The sequence below is a fragment of the Lemur catta genome, chromosome 15 (assembly GCF_020740605.2).
Source record: "Lemur catta isolate mLemCat1 chromosome 15, mLemCat1.pri, whole genome shotgun sequence".
NCBI classification, from domain to species: Eukaryota; Metazoa; Chordata; class Mammalia; order Primates; family Lemuridae; genus Lemur; species Lemur catta.
Genome location: NC_059142.1, coordinates 12,308,523 through 12,326,536, shown reverse-complemented (window position 1 = coordinate 12,326,536; position 18,014 = coordinate 12,308,523). Strand labels below are relative to the sequence as shown.

General features: G+C 46.4%; 1 long non-coding RNA gene across 1 annotated transcript; it reads right to left on the bottom strand.

Annotated features, from left to right (window-relative positions):
- Positions 1 to 9,457: 9,457 nt before the first annotated feature.
- Positions 9,458 to 15,024, bottom strand: LOC123621263. The gene is made up of 2 exons (XR_006729020.1): positions 14,977 to 15,024; positions 9,458 to 9,513 (listed from the first exon to the last, which is right to left on the bottom strand). It is a non-coding gene; the product is annotated as an uncharacterized LOC123621263 (long non-coding RNA).
- Between the last annotated feature and the right edge of the window lie 2,990 nt (positions 15,025 to 18,014).

The following is an 18,014-nucleotide window of genomic DNA, read 5'->3' as shown; positions in this document are numbered from 1 at the left end:
TTTACTGTGCTACTACTACTACTCAGGCAGGACACCCTCAGCGTCCCAGACCTGCACCTGCCCTGAATGCTCATTGGGGCCCACGAGTTACTCCTCCCCTCCCCACTTCTCTTCCCTCTTGTCAAATAACCAAAGCATGGACAGCTGGTCCCCAATCATCTCAGGCACCTGACCCACTGAGACCAGCACATGCCTTTCAGGAACTTTCTTTCCCCTGCCCTCCTTTGTATGATACTGATGCAGATCTGCTGTGATTCCTGACTTAGTCTGTGCCTCGGGCCTCCCAGCTGTAAGATCTGGAGGCAGGTAAAGATAGAAGATACTTTCTTCCCATATCTGGAGATGAACTGCTTGTTAGTTACCACATCTGAATGTGAGTGTTTGTGCAGGTACACGTGGCAGAGGGTAGTATAGACACAAGTCTCCTAAACAAGGAAGCAGCAAGTCTGTTCAAGAACTAAGAGAGTTGGCCAGGCACGGTGGCTCACACCTGTAATCCCAGCACTTTGGGAGGCCAAAGCAGAAGCAGGAGGATCACTTGAGACCAGCGCAGGCAACAGAGCAAGACCCCATCCCCACAAAAAATAAGAAAAATTAGCCAGGTGAGGTAGCATAGGCCTATAGTCCCAGCTACTCAGGAGGCTGAGGCAGAAGGATCACTCAAACCCAGGAGTTTGAGGCTGCAGTGAGCTATGATGCCACTGTACTCTTCCTGGGAAACAGAGCAAGACCCTGTTTCTGTTAAAAAAAAAATAGAGACTGAATACAGCTGATTAGTGGCTTACTCATGCTGTCTGCAAATATCTTCTGATCGTCTATTAGGCACAGGACAGGATCACAACAAAGATGAATAAAACACCACACTAGCCAGGGAGATACCTCAGAAACAGTCAAACCTCATGTGATAAGTGCTCCAATCCAGCCAGGAATATAGAGCTAAGGAATGATAAATCCCTCTGGGGTTCAGGGAGTCAGGAAGAGCCTCTTAGCAGAATCTGTGCCTCTCTATCTACCAGGCCCAAGGAGACAGATGTAGAGAGCATTGCAGGTAAAAGACCAGCTTGAACAAAAGATGTGCAGGGGAATGGCATGTGGTCTTGACTGTGGGGGTACAATCGTCCTTGGGGAAGTATTAAAAAAAAGAATGATGAAGACAGGCCAGTTTGTGAGAAACACTGAATACCAAGGCTAGGAACCTGGACTTGAGTCAGGAATGAAATCCTTAGACCTGTGCTATCCAATATGGTATCACCTGCTACACGTGGCTATTGAGCACCTAGAATGTGCCTAGTCCCAATCGAGATGTGTTTTAAGTGTAAAATACACACCAAATTTCAAAGACTTAGTAGGAAAAACAGAATATAAAATATCTCATTAAAATTTTTATATTAATTACATGCTGATATAACCATATTTTGGATATATTGGCTTAAAGAAAATGTATTACTAATTTCACCTGTTTCTTTTTACTATTACTTCTTTCTTTCCTTTTTCACATCAGTCTCCTGTGATTCCACACTTGATCTTAGCCAAAAGGCCGAGAAATTATCTGTCTCCTGTGATTCTAAAGACATGAGTCTCTGTACCTCTTTCAAGCAGGAGATATCCTAGAGTGAATTCTGGCCTAATTATCAAAATTAATCATAACATTATAACTTTCCTGCCTCTTCCTCCCTACATTTGATAGGTCTTAAATGATTATCATGAAGATAATCTTTATTGCTCCTCTTTCTGCAAATATTTTACTATGCTACAATACTACTGCTAATAATAATTACTATTAGCTAATAATACCTATATATGTTAGAACCATTCTAACTCCTTCTCAAGAACCATCTCACTTAATTCTAAATATAGCATTTTACCATCATCCCCAATTTTAGATAAGGAAATGGAATTGGACAGACCAAATAACATTTTTGTCAACATCAAAACACTAGCTTGTGATCAAGCCCAATCTTGAACCTATCTTCTCTGAATTCAGAGCGTGTGTTACTTATTAGTATGTTTTATTGGTTTTTTTTACACTAAAAAAGCAAATCTTAAGAGTTCAAAAATTTTGTTATTGCTACTGATTGTAAGACACCTTATCTTGATACTCGGTCCTCACGTAAACCTACACTAGATGTTTTCCATATTAAGAGAAGAACAAGGGGATCTCACACTAGCTGAGCCCCTCCTGTGTGGGAAACACTTTCATTACTTTAGCAGACATCACCCCAATTGTTTACCTTCACAACAAAGCTTCGAGTTATGTATTATGATTTATTCTGATGAATGAGAAAATCCAGACACAAAGAGGTTACTTGACAATTATCTTTTGAAAAGCCTGTGGTGCTCATCTCAAAAGACGATGCATAACCTCTTATTCAGTGGAAAGACACCATAAATAGTTGAGAAAACACACGGGATTTAGTTGAAAAATTTATCAACAGCAGCCTTCTATTAGGGAGTTTTATAAGTAGAAACCCTAACTCCTCAATTCCATAACGGATGACTGCAATTCATTCTACGTCTGTGATATTTCCTGCTCATCCATTTTTTGTTACTTTTTAATGGGTTCCATAAATACATAAATATTCCTTAATAATGGTGCTTTTCTGGCATCTATGCCATGTTCGTCAAGATTTTTTCTCAGATTCTTTTAATTTACAAACAGAAATTATATATATTTACCGCGTATCGCATAATAGTTCTGTAGGACAGCGCTGCCTTAGACAATCTGGGAAGAACTACGTAAGCTCCCAGAGAAACGAACTACACCACGCCCCTCTCTCATAATACGGTTTACAATTTCGGAAGTGCGCGGCACCCTTCCTGCAAACCACTCTGACACCCCGCGCCAGGCTCTGGACCCCAAGTTTGAGAACCTCAGCTGTGGGCCCCGGGCACCGAGCAGGGCTTAGGCAGCGTGGGGGTCACTAAAAGGGGCCGGCGGCCCGCTCAGTAGCGACGGGAGCTGCAAAGGAACCGCGCGACGATTCGCTTCGGCCCGTTCCCAGCACCGGGACGCAGAGGGAGGGAAGGCGCGGGACCGTCCCGGGCGGCGGGCGAGGGAGGCAGCGGGGCCTGGAGCCCGCGGTCCCCGCGCCCAGCCGGCCTCTGCCTCGCCGCGCGGGGGGTTGGGGGGTCGGGGGACGCGTGTGGCCCCGGGGAGGAGGGTTCCGGGGAGGAGGGTCCCGGAACAGGGTGGAGACACGTCTTCGGGCGGGCAGCCCGAAAACCCCGGCAGAGGCGGATGCGGAGCCGGACGCGGGGTCCGCAGGCCCAGGCGCCTGTGCCGGGCACTAGCTCGCCCTGGTCCCCGCGCGTGGCCGCAGACACCGCCCGGCGCCCGGCCTCCCGCGCAGGAAGGGGAATAGTCACCGCCCGGGGCCCCTCAGCCCGGCAGCCCCGCCCGGCCCTCGCCACCCCGGACGCCGCGCGCCCCCCACGCTCTCCCTGCAGCGGCCAGAGCTCCCCTCTCGCCTGCGCGCGCACGCACGCGCGCTCCCGCGCCGCCGCCCCGCCCGCCTCCGCGCAGGTGCGGCCGCTGCGAACCGAAGCGCCCCCCGGGCTCGCGAAGCCGCCGCCCAGCGCAGAATCTCCCCCCCCCGCCGAGTGTCCCACGTCCACGCGGCCGGATCTCTTGCCTTCCGAGCGCCAGGCCGCCCCCACCCGCGCGCCCAGCGCTGCAGACCGTCCTCCCACGCCCCTGTCCCCTCTCTGAGTCCCCTCAGGCTCACACCCCGGCTGTCCCCGCCCTCGCCCCCTGCGGGCAGCCCGCGCCCCGCAGGTGCCCCCGCAGGACGCCCCGCTCGGGTCGGAGCCGCGGCCCCTCCCGCCGCACACACCGCGCTGCTCCCGTCGCCTCACCCGCCGGCTCTTCCCGCCGGCACCTCTGCGGGGCTCTCCGGGCCCAGAGTTCCCGCGCACCCCCTTTACAGGGGAGCTCGGGCAGCCAGACGCAAAGGACAGACGCCCCGTGATTCCACGCCCCTGAGGCACCTGGAACAGCCACAGTCAGAGTCGGGGGGTGGGGGCGGCCTGGGCGGGAAGCGGGGCGGGAGCTGCGGAGGCAGCGTTCAGTGCCGCAGAGTTTAAGAGGACGAAACGCTTCGGAGATGGATGACGCGATGCGAATGGACTTCATGCCACTAAATGGACACTTAAAAATGGTTAAAATGGTCCATTTCATGTTATGTATGTTTCAGCACACACACCAAAAAAAGCTAATAAAAAGCTGGTAAAAAGAAAGAAAAAAGAGGCTTTAAAAAAGTTAAATATATAAAGGAAGTATCAGTCGAGAGATCCAGCAATAGTTCCTCCTGGAATCCACTGTTTTGCCGCAAGACTTTCTGGCCTTTCTCTTTTAGGGTTGCTGGATGCCCAGTTAGTTTGAATTTCAGATAAACAATGAATAATTTTTTAGCATAAGTATGTCCCAAACTAAGCATGGAGGAGACACATACTTATGCTAAAAAATACAGAAAAAACTTCTAGGATTTAGCATCGAAAAGGAATTCTTTTCAAGTATCTCATTAATAATTTTTTATGATTACATGTTGAAATGAGAATATTTTGCATATATTGGGTTAGATAAATGTATTATTGAAGTTAAATTCACTTAAACATTTTTGTTATGGCTACTAGAAATTTTTAATATGTCCCTCACTTGATATTTATATTGGACAGCTCTTCTCTGGACATAAAGGCTGCTAAGAGGAACCTAACTCTGGCTTCAAGTGAAGGAGGAGAATTAGCAAGGCGGATCAGAAGGTTGGCTGTGGCAAGGCCAAAGGTAGCTTGGTGGGGACAGTGGTATAGAGACAATTCCTATAGCATAGGCTTAGGTGTGTCATAGACATCCCCAAAGCCCCACGCCTCTGTTCCTGTGCTGGCAGAGTGTGTCTCACCTATGGCAGCATAATCACCCCTGGGCCACCAGCTTCTCCAGCTCAGGGCCGGGGTCTTATTTCTCCCTGTATTCCCAGGATCAGCAGCACTCACAGGACACTCCCCATCCATGTCTGCTGACAGGCTGAGCAGCAGTGATAGAGCTGTCTGCTGTAGGGGGCTGGGGTGTGTGTGGGACAGAAGAGATCTTAAGGATAGAGGAGGCGAGGACCTGAGCCAAGTGGAAGGGGAGGGGCCAAAGCCTGCTAGCAGGAGTGTCATCCCCTCGGGCAGCTCCTGGGACTCCTCAGAAATGGACGGGAATGGTGTCCCTGTTAGTCCCACAGCATAGCCCAGACCCCAGCTCCATCTAGGTTTCTGCAGTAGCCCTCTAACTGCTGTCCTGTGTCTGTCCTTGCCCCTTCAGTCTATCTCAACGTGGCAACCAAAGACATCCTTTTAAAACATGTCAGATTGTGTGACACTTCAGCTCAAAACTCACATCTCACCACCTTAAAACAGCCTAGGTGGTGACAGACATGAAGGTGGCCTTATGACCTCATGTCCTGGCATTCATACCCCTGCATAATCCCCTCCTCTTGAGTGTGGGCAGAACCTGTGACTTGCTTCTGACTGTGACTGAGAGAAAACAGCCAGGTGGCAGGACGTATGTGATTACACAAATGTGATTAATTGCATAAAACTGTAAAATTGTCATGTTATCCTACTAGAGGCAAGCCCCTGCTGCCTTGGAAGAAGCAGGTTGCCATGTCCCCAGCTGCCACACACAGAGGGGCAGCAGCAATTAGCTGGGCGACACCTCCAGGGGACAGAGCCTGAGGTCTTCCATGCTGCAGCCTGCATGGAGCTGAGCACTGCCCTGTGAGCCTGAAAGCAGATCCTTCCCCATTCCAGCCCATCCAGCTCTGACTGACATATTTTTTCTCTTAATTTAAATAAGTTTATTCTGAGCCAAATGTGTATGACCAGCTTGAAGCACATGGCCTCAAGGGGTCCTGGGAAAATGTGCCCTCACCTTTTTGTTTTTAATTAAAATATAATTTATATACCACAAAACTTGCCCTTTTAAAACATACAATTCAATAGTTTTTAGTACACTCACCAAGTTGTGCAGCCATCGCCACTATGTCGTTTCAAAAGTTTTTTTTTTTTTTTTGATACAGCGTGTTTGTTGCCTGGGCTAGAGTGCAGTGGCATCATCACAGTTCACTGCAACCTCACACTCCTGGGCTCAAGGGATCCTTCCACCTCCGCCTCCCAAAGTGCTAGGATTACAGGTGTGAGCCACCATGCTCAGCACCAAAACACTTTCATCATACCAAAAAGAAACCTTTTTCCGGTTATTAGTCATTCCGCATCCTCCCCTCCCCCAACTCCTGGCAACCACTGTGTACTTTCCATCACTATGGACATGTTTATTGCAGCCATGTGGAGGACACAGTTAAGCTGTGCCCAGATTCTTGACCTACAGGCACTGAGATAATAAATGTATGATGTTTTCAGCCTGTAAGTGTGTGGCAAATTTATTGCATAGCTATAGATAACTAACACAGATTTTAGTACTGGAAGTGGGGTGCTGCCATAACAAATACCTCAAAATGTGAGAGTGGCAATGTGTGTGTGAACATCTGCGTGTGGTGATGTGGCACCCAGGACGGGGAGGGAGGCTGGGCCAGCGGGAGAGAGAGGCAAGAGGCACCGCTGGGGCTGCTGGGCTTCTGTACGCCCTCGTGCTCCCCTGCGCCTGCCCAGGGGCAGCAAGGACGCTGGTGGCGGATAGGGACTTGGAGAGCCTGCTGGAGAACCCGGTGCGTGCCGCGCTCTACGCCTCAAGGAGCTCACGGCCATCCTGCAGACCCAGGAGAGCCTCGTCCACACCCAGCGCCAGTGCACTGACGATTGGAGTGCAAAGAATTGCAGCCTGTGGGAGCACCAGGACCTGCTGCAAGCCCAGCCTTTGTCAGGCTCTTCCACTCCCCTTCAGCCGCTTTGCCAGCTCCCCCAGCCACCGCACTCACCGCCGCCTGGGCCCAGGAACCTCTCCAAGACCACGGACAGCTCTCACTCCCAGGGGCCGCAGTCCGCCAGCCAGTCACCGTGTCAGCACCACGGACAGCTCCTGGCGCAGCCACAGCTGCAGGGCTCATGCACCCAGCAACCCAACCAGCACCTGGTGACATTTGAGGCTGTCGCAAAGAGAAAGAGCATGCCCAGAATTGTGGCACTGTCCCCAGAGCCCTCCTTCATCAAATCCCCCACCGCCCTCCGCAAGGGCATCCTGAGCAGGAGAACTGAGCGGTGGGCCAGAGGAGAGGGGACTGTTGTGGTGGAAGGAAGGGAAGCAAGTGGGTGTGAGGAGGAGACAAAGGGGAAATTGGGTGCACATAAGAGTCTGCAGGACTGGGAGAATGTGAGCTGAAGGGGCGAGAAGATGCTTCGGGGCAGAAGTGTGTCAAGGAGATTTGGGGGTAAAAAGTTTACTGTAAAGCAGCCTCAGGCAGGGCCTTCAGGAGATGTTACAGAAGTCATTGTTATCACAGGAGATGACAGCTCCATGCCCCTTACTGCCCCTGAAGACCTTCCAGTGGAGTAAGATGTGGAGGTGGAAGACAGGGATATCAATGATCCTGACCTTGTGTAAGCCTAGGCTAATTTGTGTGCTTGTGTCTTAGTTTTAACAAAAAGTTTTACAAGTAAAAGAAATTTTAAAAATAGATAAAAGTTTATATAATAAGGATATAAAGAAAGAAAATAGTTGTGTACAGATGTGCAATGTTTTTGTGTTTTAAGCAAAGTGTCATTACAAAAGAGTGGAAAAGTTTAAAAAATTAAAAGGTTTAAAAAGTAAAAATGTTACAGTAAGCTAAGGTTAATTTATTATTGAACAAAGTAAAATATTTGTTGTAAGTTTAGCCTAGCCTAAGTGTGCCGTGTTTATAAAGTCTACAGCACCACACAGCAGTGTCCTAGGCCACATTCACTCACTGCTCACTCACTGACTCGCCCAGAGCAACTCCCCGTCCTGCAAGCTCCATTCGTGCGAAGTGCCTGTGTGTGCAAAGGCCAACTCAAATCTCTTTTTCCTATGCTCTCACACCACAACAGGGGTCAACACAGAAGACTTCCATGAGCAGATCTGTGGCGGTTTCTCCCTACGTATCCATCAAGCAATCAGTTCTGCAGCAGTGACAGCCAGGTGTCCTCCCTCCAATTCAATTCTGACACTGTCTACCTGGAGATAGCGTCAGATCCCTCAGGTGAGTGCTCAGGCCCCAAGACTGCCCTCTCCTTCCCCGCAGTCACAAGTCTGGGCCTTCAGATTGTCTGACCAACCAGCTTTAGGCTGGGGTTCCCATGACCCCCTCTTTGGGTTTAATTAATTTACTAGAGTGGTCACAGGACTCAGGGAAACATTTATATTTCCTGGTGAATTACAAAGAACACTATAAGTGATGCCAATAAACAGCCAGATGAAGAGACATATAGGGTGAGGTCTGGAAAGATCCTGAGTGCAGGAGCATCTGTCCCCACGGACTTGGGGCGCACCACCTTCCCGGCACACAGGTGAGTTCTTGTTCACCTATCTGTAGGTCCCCATGTGTTCAACTGCCCAGAAGCTCCCCGAACCCTGCCTTCCTGGGCCTTTTATGGAGACTTCATTGCATAGGCATGATTGACAATCATGTAGAAATGTGACTGGACAGAAAGGGTGTGATCTGATACTGTTATAATAGATGGAGTAGGGAAACCCAGCAAGGCCTGCCCATAGATTCTTCTTGGCCTCTCTGGGCAGCTTTCCTTCTTCCAGGGTATAGGGAAGGACCCTCTCTGGAATGAGGATCTTATGACCCACAAGCAGACTACAGTCTTGCCTTTGACTGGGGAAAGGAGGGCAAGAGAAGGTCAGGGAGAGAGATTCTGTTTCCTGAGGCCTGCTTCTGGGGCCCAAAGCACCCCAACATTATAACAAAAGACTGTAACAAGGGCCATGGGAGTTAGGAGCTAAGAGCCATGGACAAAAACCAATACCTATAACCTCATAATATCACAGTGCCCTATGTAGGTGTAACAGTTTTTATCTTCCAACAAGTGGACTTTGGGGGTACACATTCAGTTTATTGCATCTCATTTATTAGTCAGGGTTCTCTAGAGAAATAGAACCAATAGGGTCTACACGTGTATATATAGATGGAAAGAGAGATTTATTTTAAGTAATTGGCTCATGTGATTATGGAGGTTGGAAAGTCCAAAATCTGGAGGGTAGGTCTTCAGTCTGGAGACCCAGGGAAGAGCTGATGTTGTAGTTCAAGTCCAAAGGTCATCTACTGTCAAAATTCCTTCTTGCTCAGGGAAAGTCAAGGAAGTCTCTAGCTGGCCTTTTACATGTTGGCGCTTATGCCTTGCTTGTCTAAACTGCCTGTTATAAATGGAGGATTTTTCACCTTCTTATTGTGCCACTTGTGTAATGCATTTACAGGACCTTGGAACCAATTGCAAATTGTGTTTTTCCGGTTGCCATTATCTCCTTCCTGTTTGATAAGCTTTAAAAGGTGCTTCTTTCTTTCTGGAGCTTTGATGCCAGAGGCTTTGACAAAGTTCCTTCTCTTTCAGGGAATCCTGGAAGTAGAGGTGAACTGGAGTTAGCATCGGCATCAATTTCTTTGAGAATTCCATGGGCCAAAGGATCATTCTCCATACTTTCAAGAGCTGAAACCAGAGGAGGGCAACTCTGACTCCAGGTGCCTACGGATCATCGACCCAAACCCCATCCTTTTCCACCTTACATGCCACATCGTTACCACATCACTCCACTTAGAATAATTTCTGTCACTATCAAAGCAATACTTGTTTCATTGTAGAAAATATTTAAAATACAAATAACTCATCCCAGAATTAGCACTAATATTATGGTCTCTAGACTTTTAGTATTTCTTTTAAAAAATACCTAATGTATATAAGTTTTTTGTTTTTTTAGAGGAAAGATCTCACTCTGTTGCCCAGGATGAAGTATAGTGGCATCATCACAGGTCACTGAAGCCTTGAACTCCTGGGCTCAAAGGATCCTCCTGCCTCAGCCAGCTGAGTCGGTGGGACTCCACGCACATGCCACCACACTCAGCTAAATTTTGAAAATTTTGCATAGAGATGGTGTCTCATTCTGTTTCCCAGGCTGGATTCAAACTCCTGGCCTCAAGCAGGCCTTCCCCCTTGGCCTCCCAAAGTGCTGGGATGACAGTCATGAGTCACCTGCCTGGGCACAGACAGATTTTTTTTTTTTAACATAAATAGGATTAACGTTTTTCTTCCCATAAAATATTCATCCATATGGCATAATGCCAATCACATGACTCTACCACATAATTTTTGATGAACCCCCCATTAGTGAATAATTAGATTATTTGCAATTTTTTTGCTGTTACAAATAATCATGAATTCAGTCAGCAACTATTTATTGAGTACATCCTATCACCAGGCACTGTGCTAAGTGCTGGGAGTAAAGGGGTGACCAAGAGGCATAGGATCCCCACCCTCAAGAGGTTAACACTCTGGTGCGGGAAAGACAAATAAACAAGTGACACAAATTCAGTTCGAAGAAGGAAGCTGAAGCCACTAATGAGAGAGAGTAACTAGGAAGGACCCCTTCAGACAAGCCAGTCAGGGGATACCTCTCTGAGAAGGGGACATTTGAGCCAAGATCCAAAGCAGGGGAGCTGGCCTGAGGGCCAGCCCCATGCAGGGCGAGGGCAGAAGCATTCCCCATGGGGGAGGGGTCTGTTCATGGTGTAGAAAGTTCCAGTGTGGCTGCAGCTTCTGGGGAGGGGGCAGTGATGCAGGCTGAGGGGGGAGAGGCTGGCAGAGGCCAGAGCATCCAGGTCACACTGTGACCCTCAGAGTAGTAAGAACCTACTGAAGGTTTAACGCAAGGGGGGACATGACCCAATGTCTGTGTTTTACAGCCATGTTTTACAGAAAATCTGGCTGCTAAGTAGAGAACAGCACAGAGCGGAGGAAGGATGAGGTTGTCACAGTGGTGAGGGTTTACATTAGGATGGGAACAATGGGATGGAGACAGAAAATTCCTTAGCATTAAGAGGACAAAGACAACAGAAAGAATCCGGCTCAACAACCTTTTTACTTGTAGTCCTCCAAACCCATCAAAGTCTACAGCATCTCAATGATTCCATCTATACTTAGAAGAGAAAAAAAAAGATGTAAGCCATTGGGATGATCATTTCTTGACCACAAAGTTTCTTGGGCACTAGATTTGGGTGTAAGTGTAACTGGAATTACTTTCTTTGGGAAAAACTACCTCCTGTCTAGATGACTTATGAAGTCTTTATTGGAGGCTAGTGGGTTGGGAAGGCAAGGAAATCTGTGGAGGACTGAGGAGTGTAGGACATACAGTGGAGACCACCATTGTAAAAACAAAGGAGAGAAAGTGTCAGAGGTACAAAATCTCAAGGGTCAGCACTGAAGCCAGGGTAGAGCCCAAAGGGGACAGATACTGCTGCTTAGCTATTGGTGTGCTAGAGGTAGCACAGCTACTCTCTGAGAAGTGAGTAACAAGCTCATTTCTCCTTGACCACAGCCATAAGGATGTTCCCTACCTACCACTCTCCACACCATCTTCTGCCCGAGCCCAAAAGCCTGAGTCAATGCAATGCTTATTTGTGAAACATCTATGTGCTCAGGAAAGCTCTGTGCTTTACATACATTCTTCTTTCATACTTACAATGTTTAACATCAGCATTATTATCCTTGTCATACAGGTGAAGAAACGGAAGCACAGAGATTAAGTAATGCACCAAAGTTCTCAAGGCGAGTTACTGGTAGAGCTAGTACTTGAACCTCAACTGACTGATGCTGGAACTCATTTTTTCTCATTAAAGCACTGATTTTGAGAAAAGAAAGGACCTTTAGAAATCATTTAGTTCAATGCTTGATTCTCTAGACAAAGGGCTGTGACTGAATCATAAAGAAAATCAGAACTTGTCCATCTGTACTTGTCTGCTAGGCATTTCGTCTGGGGCACTATGCACCAGGATCTGAAAAACAGCAAACAAAATACTATCCCCCAAGCAGGCACTGGGATAGCCTAATAGAGTTCAGACCAGGAGAAAAGCACCCCGAGGACAAGTGTGGCCGACACTAAAAAGACAACAACAGCAAACCTGCGACCTTCACATCAGGATATTCAAATATACATGTACATTCTTAAATACAAAGAACTTAGACATACAACTTATGAAACCAAACATTCTTTCTGTCTCTGCATCAAAAGAAGGAAACTGGCATGAAAAATGGTGAAGAACAACTAATTCAAAAAGCATATCCATTTACTACTGGAATGAGCTGAAAAATGAAAAGCCCCATTACCTATCACTGCACCCTAAACCCCTCGTCACTCCCTCAGAGGAGTGAGGAACTGTGTTTATGGAGCTCCCGCACCAGTCAAAGTAAAATCCTGAGTCTTGATCATGCCTCCAAGACCCACTGGTATTCTCTAATCTCAACTCTTGCTTTTCACTGTACTCAATTTATGACAATCTGGCCAGGCATGATGGCTCATGGCTGTAATCCTAGCACTCTGGGAGGCCAAGGCAGAAGGATTGCTTGAGGCCAGGAGTTTGAGAACAACCTGGGAAACATAGGGAGATGCCCCCCATCTCTAAAAACAAACAAGCAAACAAACAAAAAACATGGGTGTGGTTGTTTGGCTAAGGGAGCCAACAAAGGTGTTTGAAAGGTGAGGTCAAATTTTTTTCTGATATACTCTGGAAATATCAGCTCTACTTCCTCTATACCCCCAACTTGGATTCTCTACCTCTTTCTCAGGACTTTGGTAAGATTAAAGAACAATGTAGGGAACATTGCATAGTGGGAAGAGCCTGAATTAGAAATTCTCATAGTGAATCTCTAAATAATTCACTGTGTGACCTTGGACAAATAATTCAGCCTCTGAAATTAGTAGGCTTGTAAATTAGAACTAGTAGATGCTTCTCTGAAGTGCTCCTAACTTCAGAGGTAGAAGAGAGTCAACTGGTAGCCTCAGGCCTCTGTATGATTTGCCCCAACCCCCATACAATCTATAAATTCTGGGAACCTCTTTTATCTTAAAAATTCAGGCATAGTTTCCATTCTACTTCATAAGTATACTATAAATTTTTAAATGCTTTAATTTTAAAAGAGAATGCTTTAGAAATATGTACTAAAATATTTATAGATGAAATAATATAAAGTCTGGAATTTGATTCAAAATAATCCTGGCAGGGAGAGGGGATAGGCAGGGAAATAGAAAAAACGAGGTGGCTCTGAATTGATACTTGTTGGAGCTGGGGGTGGGTACACGGGAGTCTTCAATACTATTCTCTATACTTCTATAGAACACTCAAAGCAAAAAGAAAAATTTTACAACACTCAGAAAATACAGATAGATCTCCTACAAAGGAACAAAAATTAGAATGGCCTCAGGCTTTTAATAGCAACAAAGAAAACCATTAAAGAATAGTATGATATTTTCCAAGTGCTGAGAGAAAATCATCCTGAGCCTAGAATTGCATCACCAGTAAAGCTATCTTTCAAGAAAGATAAAATGATTGCCAATAAAAACCAAGAGAGCACATCATCAACATGCCAGTACTAAAGAAACTTCTAAGAGATATATTCCAGGATGAAGAAAATGATCCCCAAGGATGATCAGAGGTGCAGAGGAGAATGATGATGAATGTATGTAAGACTAAACAGTTTATATAAAATAACAACAACAATCATAGCATCTACATTCTGGGTTAAAAAAATAGAACTAGGCTGGGCACAGTGGCTCACACCTATAATCCCAGCAATTTGGGAGGCCGAGGCAGGAGGATCACTTGAGGCTAGAACTTTGAGACCCCCCCTGAGCAACACAGTGATACCCCCATCTCTACAAAAAATAGAAAAATTAGCCAGGCATGGTGTTCTGCACCTGTACTCGGGAGGCTGAGGCAGGAGGATAGCTTGAGCCCAGGAGTTGGAGGTTGCAGGGAGTTGTGACTGTGCCATGGCACTCCAGCCTGGGCAACAGAATAGGACTCTGTCTCAAAACAAAACAAAACAAAACAAAACAAAACAAAACAAAACAAAACAAAAATAAAACCAAAATATTGTCTAACAAAGTCTGTAAGTTGGGAAGGACCCTGATGGGAATTCATGTCAAGACAGGAAGGAAGGTTAAAATGTCATTTTACTTTATACTCTGTTAAGTAAAATATGCATAACCAAAGTTTATGTTTTGGTATCTAGCCCAGAGAACACTTTATATATATACAAAGAGGCCTCTATAACAATGTTTATGGTGGCATTGTTTGAGTAGCAAAAAGTTAGGAACAACTTAAATGTTCATCTGTTGAAAAACGATTAATAAACTGTAGTATATCAATACTATAGAATACCATGCAGCAGCTAAGAGAATGCTGTAGATCTGCGTGTGCTTACATATTAGTGGGAAAACAAGCAAGTTGGCAGAATCTGTTCATATATATAGGAGTGCAAGTGTATAAATAGACACATAATGTATACACAGAAAAAGAACAGAGGACTCTGTAGAACACAAGCAGGAGAGAAGGGGAGAGGGCAAGATGGAGTGAGGGGGTAAATGGGACTTTACTGTTACTGATGATGTTTTTATTGCATTGCAAAGAGAATATATTCATGTACTTCTTCTATAAATATAAATTAATGTTTAAAATATTTTAATGCAATAAATAAGAAGAAAAAATGCAAGTGTTTTAGTTTCAGGGGCAAGGACTGTGTCTGCCTGGAATACCATTAACAGTATAAGCACCTACAGCACAAAATAAATGTTCATAGACTGAAATGATATATCCCAAAAATGTCAGCAGTATTTTTATCTAACTAGTAGGACAATGAAAAATTTGTTTCTTTCTACTACTATTCTCCATTTTCTACTTTTCTATATTACATTGGTCATGATAAAAGTAAAAGAATGAAACACGTCCTTAATAAATATCCCCATCCTACATTCTATTCCACACCACCCACTCGTGTAACCCAGAACCCAGGTACAAGGCCCAGCCTCACCTTTCCATATCACCTGCACATCCTCCTCCCTCACGTGTGTGATTCACCTTTATCCTCTTGACTGTGAATCCTATAATGAAAGCAGGACACATGTAAAGCCATTCCAGAATTCCTAGACTTTGGGCTACCCCTTTCCTCGTGTTTAGTAGTAAACAAGGACATTTATAAATAAGTGCTACCAACTTGTTTATAAATTATTAATCAACATAATAAGATCCTATTACTCACCTATCAAATCAGTAACAATTTAAAAAATATTACCACTTAGGTCTCACCTAAGGGATGAACTGTAGCCTGGATAGCAGTGATTTAGTAAAAGAACAACCTTCAGAGTGGCTGTGACCCAAAAATTATTGTGAGCAAGTGACAAGTAGAGCATGAGCCCACGCTACACCAATAGGAAGATGGACAAAGGGCACATGGCTATTAACGAGTAAAAATGAATATACATTGCCAACAAACAGAGAAAAGCTTTAACCTGACTTCTGAGAAAAAATATATATATATTTTTGGAGACAGGGTCTCACTCTGTCACCCAGATTAGAGTGCAGCGGCATCCTCACAGCTCACTGCAACCCCAAACTCGGGCTCAAGCAATCTTCGTGCCTCAGCCTCCCAAGTAGCTGGTACTACATGTGCACACTACCATGTCTGGGTAATTTTTCTACTTTTTGTAAAGAAGGAGGTCTTGCTCTTGCTCAGGCTGGGAGAAAAAATATTATTCGTCAAAATAATAAGATCCTATTACTCACCTATCAAATTAGTAATGATTTAAAAAATATTACCCAGGGTTGGCAAATGTCTGTAGAAATGGATACTCACATACAGTATTGGTTTTTGTAGAAAATAATTCAACCTTTTTAGAGAACAGTTTGGGAATTAGCATCAAAAGTTTTAGGATTTTGCACACCCTTTGTGTCCAGCAATTCTACTTGAAATTTAAATTAACAAAATAAATATGATGGCATGTAGAGATTTAACCACTGTGTCTCTCCTATAAAAACAATAAATGATATAGTCCCAATACTCAAAATTATTATCTGATTAAATAAATTATTTCATAAATTCATCCAAACAATGGAATTAATATTACACAGTCATTAAAAATGATGTTGAAGAATATATTATATGTGTTTGTGACACAACAAGTAAAAAATACAAAAGTGCAGTGTTTAAAACAGGTTATATAAGTGTGTGTGTGTGTGTGTGTGTGTGTGTGTGTGTTTACCTGAATGCAGTATACCAGCAAATGGACTCGAGGATGTTAGCAGTGGTTAACTGCAAATGGTGAAGTTTCTGACATTATTTATTTTCTTCTTTTTGTCAATCTGATTTTTTTAGTTTTTCTAAAACTAAAAAACACACACTTCTACTATAAAACAAAACAAAAATATTTTGGAAAGTTCCAGGATCCCAGTGGAAGCAACAGTTTGGTTTTTTTCCCCCCATTTCCAGTGCACGTGGCTCTCTGCCCCACAAAGCAGAGCCCAGCCGTGGGGGCACCACGCGGACCTGGGGTGAAGGCTCATGGCTTCACCTTCTCCCCACGAGCCTCTCTAAGGGAGAATCTGAGGCCTGGTCACAGGCCCACCTCTCCAATCAGGTTCAGGCTGGGACAGAGGGGACCTGCTTCTTCACACCATGGGACTGCTTGGCCTTTAGCAGAGGTCAAGGGGGGCTCCCTGCTGAAGGAGGAGGGAGGAGTTGCCGGGAGCCACCGCCTCACCTATGAACGTGACTGCAGCTGCCCTTAGGAAGGCCTGCGGGCTCTTCAGGAAGCCGAAGCTCTGGGACAGCAACTCCCCCATGAGCTGGTATTTGCCTGTGTGCACCTGTGGAGCCAAGAGGGGTGGTGCTGACCGGGACAGGGGCCACTGGGAACGCCACCAAAGACCTGCTGGCAGCCACACGGCCCACCCTGTGCACAGCAGCCCTGGTCTGTCTCCAGGCAGCTTCTGCTTGAACCTGCACACCGAGACCCCAACCCCTCCCACCCAGCAGCAGCGCACACTCAGCAGGAAGCTCCTAGAGAGAACTTTGCCCCTGGCTACCGACAGGAGGAGGGAGAACACGACCGATGTGGAGCCAGGAGACCCGGGTTTGATACTGGCGCTGACCCTTCCTGGCTTCACTCCTCTCTCTGTGGCGTTGAGGGAAACCTGCCCGGCCTCCCTCACGTAACCGTAAGGCGTCCTGGGGGACTGGCCGTGAAAGTGCTTTGGAAAGTGCTCTACCTGCGCGAGGGATTCCCAATATCAGAATTCCTCGTGTTGGTTCCTAACCTACTTGCTCAGCCCTCAAATGTTTACTTTTCAACCAGGATTCCCGATCTCTGGCCCCTTCTTGATGGCAGGAGCCACGGATCCTTGACACCACGACTACTGCCCTACAGTCCTGCCAAGTCCTGCCCACAGGGCTCCTGCCACTCTAACCAGAGGGCCTCTGTCCTGTGGCCATGCAGCGACCCGGCGTGACCTCCCCAGCCCTGAGGCAAGGATCGGGACGCCAGGAGGATGGAATACAGAGAGCCAGGCCTGGCCTCCCAGGTGAGGGCTCTCAGGGTTTGCTGATGCTGAAGACTGAGGGGCAGGGAACGGAAGGGAACCTTCCTCAGTACCCTTAAATCCAGGCACATGCCTCTCCTGGGATGTCCTCTTTGTAGCCTCTTCTTCACTTACCACAGTACTTCTCACATTGTGGGGCAACTATCACCTCAGTGTCTATTCCTTCTTCCCCAACCCCTGCCCTGGGGCATGACCTCTGGGGGGAGGAGCTCATCGCTGAGCCTGCCCAGAACACACTGGCAATAACGCGCTCTCAACGGAAAACTCCGTAAGTGACTCCAGCAGGAAGGAGACTGCACATTGTGAGACCCAATGGGAAGCCACTGTCACACAACCAGTGAAGAGCAGTTCAGGATCAAGCTGAGGGGGACCCAGTGGGGATGGAATGGAGGGCTGGGGAGGACACCCCACATTTGCCAATGACTCATAATCTTTCTCCAGAGATCTCTCCTCCTCCCCTGTGTTCTCCATCTC